Source organism: Schistocerca serialis, chromosome 1, assembly GCF_023864345.2.
Source record: "Schistocerca serialis cubense isolate TAMUIC-IGC-003099 chromosome 1, iqSchSeri2.2, whole genome shotgun sequence".
NCBI classification, from domain to species: domain Eukaryota; kingdom Metazoa; phylum Arthropoda; class Insecta; order Orthoptera; family Acrididae; genus Schistocerca; species Schistocerca serialis.
Window position 1 is genome coordinate 655,084,734 of NC_064638.1, and position 12,655 is coordinate 655,097,388.

The 12,655-nt window shown below is 45.4% G+C and overlaps 1 protein-coding gene across 1 annotated transcript in view; it reads right to left on the reverse strand.

The window, feature by feature from the left end:
- The window catches only part of LOC126421040 (neuroligin-1-like), a 746,590-nt gene that overhangs the window by 295,195 nt on the left and 438,740 nt on the right, over window positions 1–12,655 (reverse strand). The window lies entirely within an intron of this gene.

The window sequence follows — 12,655 nt, forward strand, 5'->3', positions numbered from 1 at the left end:
ACGATAATCCTAATTTCAGCGTCATAGCAGTTGCTGCTGTACAAGGTAACGTTGGCCACGTCACTGTATGGTGAGTGCTACGGGAGAACCAGTTGTTTCCGTACCATGTGCAGCGTGTGCAGGCACTATCAGCAGCTGATTGGCCTCCACGGGTACACTTCTACGAATGGTTCATCCAACAATGTGTCAATCCTCATTTCAGTGCAAATGTTCTCTTTGCGTATGAGGCTTCATTCCAACGTGAACAAATTGTAAATTTTCACAATCAACATGTGTGGGCTGACGAGAATCCGCACACAATTGTGCAATCACGTCATCAACACAGATTTTCTGTGAACGTTTGGGCAGGCATTGTTGGTGATGTCTTGATTGGGCCCCATGTTCTTCCACCTACGATCAATGGAGCACGCTATCATGATTAGCACGTTATCATGATTTCATAGGGGATACTCTACCTGTGCTGCTAGAGCATGTGTCTTTACAAGTACGACACAACATGTGGTTCATGCATGTTGGGGCTCCTCCACATTTCAGTCGAAGTGTTCGTACGCTTCTCAACAACAGATTCGGTGGCCGATGGATTGGTAGAGGCGGACCAATTCCATGGCCTCCACGCTCTCCTGACCTCAACCCTCTTGACTTTCATTTATGGGGGCATTTGAAAGCTCATGTCTACGCAACCCCGGTACCAAATGTAGAGACTCTTCGTGCTCGTATTGTGGACGGCTGTGATACAATACTCCATTCTCCAGGGCTGCATCAGAGCGTCAGGGATTCCATGCGACGGAGGGTGGATGCATGTATCCTCGCTAACGGGGACATTTTGAACATTTCCTGTAACAAAGTGTTTGAAGTCACGCTGGTACGTTCTGTTGCTGTGTGTTTCCATTCCATGATTAATGTGATTTGAAGAGAAGTAATAAAATGAGCTCTAACATGGAAAGTAAGCGTTTCCGGACACATGTCCACATAGCATATTTTCTTTCTTTTTGAGTGAGGAATGTTTCCTGAAAGTTTGGCCGTACCTTTTTGTAAAGCCCTGTATACAGTCTCTGATCGGAACACGTGTAAACAGGGAGACCATCTGACGCGGCTGGAAGTCCGAGAAAAGTTTATTAATTCATATCACCGCAAAACCATGCATTCACCTATAAAAGTTGTTAATATTAAATAAAGAGCTACTAATGTTATACATGGTGATTGTTACTAATGTTTAAAAACCCTCAAAGCAACATAGATGAGGCTGAGACAAGTAAGTTAATATGATACTGGGGGCCGCATCGCAAATACCCCAAAAACGGATGCCAATTGTTGAACATGTGGCGTCACCAGATGATGTACCTCGCTACAAGTTCAGCGGTTGAACTTTGTCGTGAAGGGTTGAATGAGCGATGCAATACTTGTGCTCGAGCAAACGGTGCAAATTTCGTACGCCTTTTATAAATGTGATCTATTGTAAACCTAGAAGCTAGACCTTGCTCTAACCAAGGTAAAGCTGTTCTTGTTTTGTGTTTCTTTCCTTTGGTCCCAGATTTTTCTGTTTACAGACGTTATTTAATAATAGACACGTAGGTACTGTATTTTCCTATAAACCAACGCAGACAGCGAGACCCGAAAATCAAATAACAAATCTTACCTCAATGTAAACACACAGTTGTCTAACTCAATCTAAAAAATTCTGCCTACCAGACGCAAGACTCGAACGCTGAACCCCGCATACCGAAGTGGATAACTGGCTAGTATTGGGATGATAAGGTGTGACAAACCGATAGGCTCAACCACTGCACGTTTGGCGAGATACGTCTTCTGACGGCGTCACATCGTTAACATTTTTCATCCACTTTAGGGGTATTTCCCGACATTTGCGACCTAAGTGTCTTATACTAAATTGGTTGCCTCAGCCTCATCTACGTCACTTCTGAGATTTTTAACGTTAATAGGCATCACCCTGAATACAGCCAACTTGAAAAACTGTAGTCACAAAAGGGGGGTTAACTTTAGATTAAGTACCATGGAGCATGCACTGATGATAATGCATGCCAACAACAAAATCACAGTCACAATAGCGCATACCTTAGTGTTCATGTATATGGGTAAACGTACATGTACGTATATACACACTGAAGAGACAAAGAAACTGGTGTAGGCATGCGTATTCAAACACAGAGGTATGTAAACAGGCAGGATACGACACTGCGGTCGGCAACGCTTATATAGGACAAGAAATGTCAGGCGCAGTTGTTAGACTGGTTACTGCTGCTACAATGGCAGGTTATCAAGATTTAAATGAGTTTGAAAGTGGTGTTATAGCCGGTGCGCGAACGACGGGACACAGCACATCTCCAGGGCAGTGGGAATTTTCAAGTGCGACCATTTTACGAGTGTACCGATCTAATCATGTAAGCGCAGAAGGGATGTGGAATGATTTCAAAGAGATAGTGTCGACGGCAGTTCTGGGATATATACCACATAAACTAATAGGTGATAGTACTGATCCCCCATGGTACACAAAACGGTCCAGTTCGCTGTTGAAGAAGCAACGAATAAGCATGCCAAATTTAAAAGAATGCAAAATTCCCAAAATTGTCAAAGTTTTGCACAAGTTCGAAATATAGCGCGTACTTCAATGCGAGACGCTTTTAATAATTTCCACAACGAAACTGTGTCTCAGAATCTGGCAGAAAACCCAAAGAGATTCTGGTCGTACATAAAACACACAAGTGGCAAGACGCAATCAATATCTTCACTGCGCGATAACAATTGTGAACTCATTGATGGCAGTGCCACTAAAGCAGAGTTCTTAAACATGGTTATCCGAAACTCCTTCACCAATGAAGACGAAGTAAATATTCCTGAATTACAATCAAGAACAACTGCCCAGATGAGAAACATAGAAGTAGATATCCTCGGTGTAGCAAAGCACTTAATAAAGGCAAGGCCTCCGGTCAAGACAGTGTACCAGTCAGGTTCCTTTCAGAGTATGCTGATACAATAGCTCCATATTTTTACACAACCGCTAGCTCACAGAAAGATCCCTACCTAACGACTGGAAAATTGCTCAGGTCACACCAATACCCAAAAAGGGAAATAGGAGTAATTCGCTAAATTACAGGCCGATATCACTAACTTCGATTTGCAGTAGGGTTTTGGAACATATATTGTGTTTGAACATTATGAAGTACCTCGAAGAAAACGATTCATTGATACATAATCCGCACCGATTCAGAAAATATCGTTCTTGTGAAACACAACTAGCTCTTTATACTTACGAAGTAATATGTGCTATCGACAGGGGATGTAAAATCGATCCCATATTTTTTGGTTTCCAGAGGGCTTTCGACACCGTTCCTCAAAATCGTCTTATAACCAAATTGCGTGACTATGAAATATCGCCTCATTTGTGCGACTGGATTCGTGATTTCTTGTCAGAAAGGTCACAGTTCGTAGTAATTGACGGAAAGTCATCGAGTAAAACGGAAGTAATATCCGGCATTCCCCAAGGAAGTGTTATAGGCCATCTATTGTTACTGATCTATATTAACGACATAGGAGACAATCTGAGTAGCTCTCTTAGATTGTCTGCAGATGATGCTGTCATTTACTTTCTCGTAAAGTCATCATATGACTAAAATGAATTGCAAAACGATTTAGATAAGATATCTGTATAGTGCGAAAAGTGGAAATTGATCCTGAATGAAGAAGTTATTCACATGAGTAATAAAAGAAATCCGCTAAATTTCGATTATGCGATAAATCACACAAATCTGAAGGCTGTAGATTCAACTAAATACTTCGGGATTACAATTAAAAATGACCTAAATTGGAACGATCACATAGATATGTTGTGGGTAGAGCAAACCAAAGACTGCGATTCATTGGCAGAAGACTTAGAAGGTGCAACAGGTCCGCTAAAGTGACTGCTTACACCACGCTTGTCCGCCCTATTCTCGAGTATTACTGTGCGATGTGGGATCCGCATGAGCTGGGACTGACGGATGACATAGAAAAAGTACAAAGAAGGGCAGCTCGTTTTGTATTGCAGTGAAATAGGGAAGATAGTGCCACAGACATGCATGATACGTGAATTGGAGTGGAAATCATTAAAACAAAGGCGTTTTTCGTTGCGGCGGGATCTTCTCATGAAATTTAAATCACCAGTTTTCTCCTCCGATTGCGAAAACATTCTGTTGACACCGACCTACATAAGGAGAAATGATCATCATTACAAAATAAGAGAAGTCACGGCTTTTACAGAAACAATTAAGTGATCGTTTTTCCCGCTCGCCGTTCGAGAGTGGAAAGGTCGATAGACAGCTTGGAAGTGGTTATTCAACCCTCTGCCAGGCACTTTGTTGTGAATAGCAAAGTAATCATATAGATGCAGATTTAGATTTAGAATCTCAGGAAACCCGTAAAACATAAAATCTCCGAAATCCCTGCAGCCGGAAAAAGATCCTGTAAGAACGGGGCCAACGACGACTGAAGAGAATCGTTGAACGCGAGAGAAGTGCAACCCGTCCGCAAATTGCAGCAGATTTCAACGCTGGGCCATCGACAAGTGCCAACGTGCGAGCCATTCAACGACACATAATCGATATGGACTTTCCGAGCCGAAGGCCCACACGTGTACCCATGATGACTGCACGACACAAAGCTTCACGCCTGCCTGGACCCGTCAATACCGACATTGGGCTGTCGATGACTGGAAACGTGTTGTCTGGTAGGAGGAGTCTCGTTTGTATCGTGCGGATGGACATGTACGGTTATGGAGACAATCTCATGGATCCATGGACCCTCGCGACTGTTCAAGCTGGTGGAGGCTCTATAATGGTGTGGAGCGTGTGCAGTTGGAGTGATATAGGATCCTGATACGTCTAGATACTACTCTGACAGATGACACATACCTACGTATCCTGTCTGATCACCTGTATCCATTCATGTCCATTGTGCATTCCGACGGACTTGGGAAATTCCAGCAGGTCAATACGACACCCCACACGTCCAGAATTGCTACAGAGTGGCTTCAGGAACACTCTTCTGAGTTTAAACACTTCCGCTGTCCACCAACTCCCCAGACATGAACTTTACTGAACACATATTGGATACCTCGCAACGTGCTGTTCAGAAGAGATCTCCAGACCCCGTCGTACTCTTACGGATTTGTGGACAGCCCTACATGATTCATGGTGACAGTTCCCTCCAGCGCTACTTCAGACATTAATCGAGTCCATGCCACGTCGTGTTGTGGCACTTCTGCGTGCTGGCGGGGGCCCTACACTTCTTCAACCCAATACTAGTAAACAGTGACAGAACCCCAAACTATAATAACTTGTGCTCGTCATCAAAAATGGTTCAAATGGCTCTGAGCACTATGGGACTTAACTGCTGTGGTCATCAGCCCCTAGAACTTAGAACTACTTAAACCTAACTAACCTAAGGACATCACACACATCCATGTCCGAGGCAGGATTCGAACCTGCGACCGTAGCGGTCGCGCGGTTCCAGACTGTAGCGCCTTCAACCGCTCGGCCACTCCGGCCGGCTGTGTTCGTCATCACTTGACTCTTTAGTATGTTCACTTTATACACATATTCATTTCTCGTCTTTCACGAGTGCCTGAAGCGATATGATCGTAGAAACCTTCAGGTACTCCAAACGTCTCGCCGCATATAGGAACCTGTTGCCGTAATACGTTGATGAGGAGAGGTCATATTTCTCGTCCCACGTTTTCTAAACAGATTTATTATTCATATTGATTGCAATATTTTTTAAATGATCCATTTCGATTCAACATAAACCATCTGAATGCATAGGTTATAAGAGTACCCGCTCCAGCTATCATCAAATTCACAGGTTACGCCATATTTTATTATGTGATGTAGCGCTTAAATTTGATGATAGTTGGGCAGGTTAATCTTGGAATCTATACATTCAGATCTGAGGATGGTTCATGCTGAATCGAAACCGGTTATTTAAAAAAGTAATGCAGTCAAGATGGATAATATCTGTTTGAAATTGGTGGATTTGTTCTCCTAAGGACATTGTCAGTTTTTGCAAATGCCGTATTCTTTCTCTCAATTAACGTACCAACAACGCCAACCGTTGTAAGTTTGTACATTCGCCCCTCTAACGTAATCGTCCCTCTAAAGTCATCGCGCCAGTTTCTTAAGAAAATTCAAGTGTGAATACGTTTTTCACTTCAGAAATCACTCTTTACATCACACCTGAAATTTTTCCATCCGTCTTTTCTTACACTCTAAAAACATAACTAAAGGCAGGACTGCGAGCCCATCTTCATCGTTGGGGGACCTCATGACAGTCGATCTCGTCAGTTTGCCGGCTTAGTTTAAGACGAAGCTGTATGGGGCGTTCAGCACAGCCTGCTGCTGCTCTTCTGGCATAACTGGGAGATTAGTAACTTTTGAAGCTATTGGAACGACACCGAACTTGTTAAGCAGTGCAGAAAACGTTCAGTCTAGGCACTGCTGTATTAAATATTAGTTGCAATGTAGACTGCTTGTTTTGTTGTAGTGTGTAACTGACAAAGCGTGTATTGGGGCCTTTAGCCACGTGAATGTCTGGCATGTCTTACGGCCACGTTTGTGTTTCAAAGTATATGTGATTCAGTTGCTAAAATTCCTGATGGCGTAAATAACAACGTGTACGGTATTATGAATTCATACTGGATACGGAGATGTACAGTATGCAGCTGTATGGCTGTATTCCATTTAAGTGGAAAAGCGAACCGCCCAAAAGTAAGAATATGGGGAACACAGCAACGTCTCTATCAAGCTACAAGTGTTTTGAGCCATTTTCGAGAAAAGATTTACGGTACTTATTTTTTTTTTTTTTAAAAAGACAGTAACAGGAACCACGAGCCTAGATATGTTGTAGATCCGTCTGTTCCAGAATCGCGAGAAGATGCCGAAAACTTAAATTTTTCCCAAGACGGAGCACCACTGCACTAGCACATACGCATAAGAGCATTTAGTAACAATGAACTGCCTCAACGATCGGTAGGTGTGCGGATCTCGCTATCTTTTAACTTTCACGGCTCTCTGATCCGATAGTATGTGGGTGTTTCTGAAATACTGCATCTATGTGCGTCGCCCCCCCCCCCCCTCCTCCCAGCACTCCCGCCCTCTCTCCCCACCTTACACCCTTCCAACAACTTCGGGAAAACTGTGACGCGTCACAGCACCATGATGAATTAAGTAACTCCAGACTGCGGGACGACTTTGGCTTACGGCTGGATGCTGGTCGTACGTCCGGAGGGATCATACTGAACATTTGTGAAACGCAACTGAGAACCGTGAATCTAGACGAACTGTAAAATGCATCTCAAGAGTGCATGGGAATGCACGTAAAATATAAAACCTTCTAAAGCCGTATAGCTGTTTCGAAATGAAAACTTTGTAGTCCTATGCGTACACTGATGTAATAAATGTACACTCCTGGAAATTGAAATAAGAACACCGTGAATTCATTGTCCCAGGAAGGGGAAACTTTATTGACACATTCCTGGGGTCAGATACATCACATGATCACACTGACAGAACCACAGGCACATAGACACAGGCAACAGAGCATGCACAATGTCGGCACTAGTACAGTGTATATCCACCTTTCGCAGCAATGCAGGCTGCTATTCTCCCATGGAGACGATCGTAGAGATGCTGGATGTAGTCCTGTGGAACGGCTTGCCATGCCATTTCCACCTGGCGCCTCAGTTGGACCAGCGTTCGTGCTGGACGTGCAGGCCGCGTGAGACGACGCTTCATCCAGTCCCAAACATGCTCAATGGGGGACAGATCCGGAGATCTTGCTGGCCAGGGTAGTTGACTTACACCTTCTAGAGCACGTTGGGTGGCACGGGATACATGCGGACGTGCATTGTCCTGTTGGAACAGCAAGTTCCCTTGCCGGTCTAGGAATGGTAGAACGATGGGTTCGATGACGGTTTGGATGTACCGTGCACTATTCAGTGTCCCCTCGACGATCACCAGTGGTGTACGGCCAGTGTAGGAGATCGCTCCCTACACCATGATGCCGGGTGTTGGCCCTGTGTGCCTCGGTCGTATGCAGTCCTGATTGTGGCGCTCACCTGCACGGCGCCAAACACGCATACGACCATCATTGGCACCAAGGCAGAAGCGACTCTCATCGCTGAAGACGACACGTCTCCATTCGTCCCTCCATTCACGCCTGTCGCGACACCACTGGAGGCGGGCTGCACGATGTTGGGGCGTGAGCGGAAGACGGCCTAACGGTGTGCGGGACCGTAGCCCAGCTTCATGGAGACGGTTGCGAATGGTCCTCGCCGATACCCCAGGAGCAACAGTGTCCCTAATTTGTTGGGAAGTGGCGGTGCGGTCCCCCACGGCACTGCGTAGGATCCTACGGTCTTGGCGTGCATCCGTGCGTCGCTGCGGTCCGGTCCCAGGTCGACGGGCACGTGCACCTTCCGCCGACCACTGGCGACAACATCGATGTACTGTGGAGACCTCACGCCCCACGTGTTGAGCAATTCGGCGGTACGTCCACCCGGCCTCCCGCATGCCCACTATACGCCCTCGCTCAAAGTCCGTCAACTGCACATACGGTTCGCGTCCACGCTGTCGCGGCATGCTACTAGTGTTAAAGACTGCGATGGAGCTCCGTATGCCACGGCAAACTGGCTGACACTGACGACGGCGGTGCACAAATGCTGCGCAGCTAGCGCCATTCGACGGCCAACACCGCGGTTCCTGGTGTGTCCGCTGTGCCGTGCGTGTGATCATTGCTTGTACAGCCCTCTCGCAGTGTCCGGAGCAAGTATGGTGGGTCTGACACACCGGTGTCAATGTGTTCTTTTTTCCATTTCCAGGAGTGTAGTTCTGTGAAATACGATTAATCTATGCGCATTTGTAATCGAGAAGAAGCAATAACACTTTAAAGGATTTCATGATTCTCTCCTCATTAGCTACACACTCCCTTCTTCTAGAAAAATTTAATTTGAAAAGAAAGAAATTTCCTTGCAAGTGTTCGACCATTTCACTTATCTGAATAGGCCAATTACATCACTTTGGAGATTAGTGTTCTTATTCAATGTTGTCAAGTACACATACAGAACACCAATTAAATTAACAAATATTCGTCGTGTTGTATGACTGGAAATTATTCTGTTGTATAAATTCCATAAAATGTTCAATGATATCGAAGTTAAATTACAAAAGGAGGACGTAGATTTCAGGAACGATCATCTCCAGATTTTCGGAATAAATATTTGAAACGTTATCCCTAAGTTATACTGTAATGAAAATGTGGACAATACATCGAACTGGGCGTAGGCACTGAAATAAGAGCAAGCAGACCACATTTTTCACTTCAAGGACTTGAGCTAACCTCTGATGTTCCAGCTTAAGGAATACATCGAGATGCGGTCTGCAATCAGAATTCACCAGTTGCCACATCTTTTGATTCAGTAAGACCATATCTCTTTCCGCACCCGGTATTATGTACTCGGTCGTCTACCCATTTCTTACCAAAATGAAGTGGTTCTGATGTACTGCCAATCTAAGAGCGACATAGAAAACATCAGAGGCTATATGGACAGCTTTATCTTATTAAGTTAGAAATTACATGCTACAACGAAAAGAAAAAAAATAACATCACGTATTGTGCAGTTTGCACGTTTCTTTCTCCTGTGAATATGAAAAATCTTTAAGCAACTGATGCTATGAAACTTAACGACGTCGTAACTATACGGATTGCAGATGCAGACACGTTCAGAATTGCATGTAACGTTAACAGCGAATTTTGTAAGCTCAGAAACTTTGACAGAAAGCGAGTGGGCACGGAGGCTACCTGCTACGGCGTAATTGGTTTATAAAGAAGTAAAAAAACGCTGATTCCACCATCTGTTTCCGCTCTCTTGAATTTTTTGAAAGTAGCACTAGTGGCATAGATTCGACATCTTGGATGAACTGAAATTAGCTATATGAAGGTTCCTACCACTAATTACGTAATCATCAAGGAGATTGAAGCAGGCATAAACGTACTTATAATATCAAGGAGACTGAAACAGACAACAGGTAAGTCAAGTAGCACAAATGGGCTAGGTCTGACATCCGGGGGGGGGGGGGGGGAGAGAGCAGGAGTGGGGAGTGGGAAAAGTCCGGAGGGTGAGTGTGAGGGATGGTCTTATTGAGAGAGAAGGGTCGGACCCTCATGAGACTAACGTAGACTAACTACTATTGTTTTTACCTGTCCTTCACCCCTGCTATAAGACTGTCATATTTCATTTACACGGAGAAATAACTTGCACATTTTTGCAACACCCTGTTGCACGTTAAGAGATAGTTTATTTCAGTGAGAAGGCAGTGTCAAGGACAGACAATCAGAACGTTTCTCGCTGGAGGGAGAATGGTGAAACAGCCAGTGGAGAAGCTGTCCTTGTCAGAGGAAGGCAAGAGCGGCCAGAGTGGGTGGAACGCGATACAGAGCCACGGCAGCCGTAAGTGGGGCGCGACCCTCCAGACGAGCAGGGGGAGGCCACACACACAGCTGACGTAACGTGCGCAGCCAACGGCTAGGCACGCTGTCTTCTCTGAGGTGCCATGTTAAATCACGAGTTGTTCTTGCTCGTAACACTTGGGGTTAAAGTAACTGGATGGGTGTTAGTCTCGAAGACAAAGATGGCCCTTTTGGTACAACTTATAGAGGAAATGGACCACTATCACATCGAAAAGCTGATCAAGTAAATTCAAATATGGCGTTTTCCACTACTCAAATGATTTAAGGTTTACAGTTTAACACCAGTAAATTTCTATGTTTGTTAAGTAGTTTCGTATACCTTCAATGCAAATGAATGAATCATTAAATTACTGTCATATTCTCCGATGTCACTTATAACTTCCCATCTACCGTTTTCTTGCGAAGTTTCTCAGTGGTGAACAATTTCAGAGCAAGTAGGGAGCCTGTTGGAATCAATTCGCCAAACTTAGTGCCAAGAAGGCTTCGAAACGTAAATGTACGAAACTTCTCTATAGGACTGTGACCTGACGGAACAGTAAAGGATGACGTTATACAATGCCTTGTATTGTTTTTACTTAATGAAAGGTATCACTTTAATTACGTAAAACACTGCTGGAACGTAGATGACTATTGCGACCTTTATTATTTATAGAGTATACTTACCAGCAGATAGTATTTACTATGCTTTGTTACAACGTTAATTGTGCTTGCTTCTTTCGGGAAGCTGAAATTCGTCTTCCAGCGTCGTTGTTGAATGATCTAGAGGAGTGGTGTGAACGTAACAAGTTTTAATTTGCGAAGATTCAGATATGAGGATTGGATGGGCTCCATACGGACTGAAAGTGAAGATCGTTGCAGCCTGGCCTGTTGCCAGGGGTGGAAAGTTTTCCTTAATTCCCACTTAAGGCCACGAGTGTTTTTACTCAGTCTCTGTCAACACTGGCGCACTAACAGTGCGCTATCTGTGTGTCCCGTAGCCATTATGAAGCGATTGTCTTGCCAAACGAGAACGCGGCAGCCCTGCGATAGGAAAGCGTAGGTTGTTCCCCTCCCCTGTACTGGCCTCCGGTAGGAGGAGCGTGTGCCTTCCGTTGTCCACACATCCCCGAAAATTCGGTCAGGACCTCGTGAACAAGCTGTAGATTACGATGGCCCATCGTCAATAACTTCTGGTTATGTTAACGGAACTGGCTCAGTAACCAAGACGAAGGCAAATAGCCGAACTGTTGTCAGGCTAGTAAATTCACGGAGTTGAGCCGTGCGTGGTCCCCGGTCATACCGTTTATCGCTCGTTATCTTGTTTTTGTGGTTCTGTCACCTCGTATTTTCTTTTAATTCGATTTACTGGCGTCACGAGGTTGCTGGTTTGCTTGATCGGGAGTGGCAGCAGCAGCGCGTGTCGATAAGTGCATTTCTGGAGCGACCGCTAGTATTTCCGGGTCGTCGTCTGCCGAGGGTTCAGTCCTGACGCAGCAGCAGTGAAGTCGGGGACGGAGCGCCAGTGAGGTGCTCGCCGACCGCTGGCGCGACACACGTGAACTGTCCGACGGAGGGAGACTGGAGCGGGACGACCGTTGGTCGGTCTGATGGGGCGGCGTGTATTGGGTCTTTTGACCGTTTCTGGGCCTCGTCACTTGGTCATCTTGCCGGACGTGGGTCGGTTCCTTTCTTGTGCAGAGATGTCGTGGCCAATGGGCAAGAGTTACCTCTACATGGATGGGTCCGAGCCAGTGTTCCCGGAGCGCCGTGTCTCTGAGTTCCGAACAGACATGGAGTCGGGTTGGAGCTGCAGTCAGCTTCGGACAGCCAAGACTCGCCCGACCGTCGCCGACACACGTAACTTAAGTGGGAACGACCTGGGTTGGTCGTTCGGTCGGTCTTCTCATCGGCCGACGTGTATTTGGTCTATTTGGTCGTCGACCGCTTGTGGAAACTCTCTGTGTGTCGAATTGATTCGTCCTTGTTGCTCCACAGTGACTGCTTTTACGATTGTTCGAGTTCTTGTGCAAGTGTGTTTACGTCGAATTGTGTGTAGCTTCTGTGATTTCCACTGAGCAGATGAATGCTGTCTGCGTACTGGAATAGGCAGTTTGGTCGGTTGCGACAGAGGTAATTGTTTAGGTTGTTAGTTCGTTCTTCA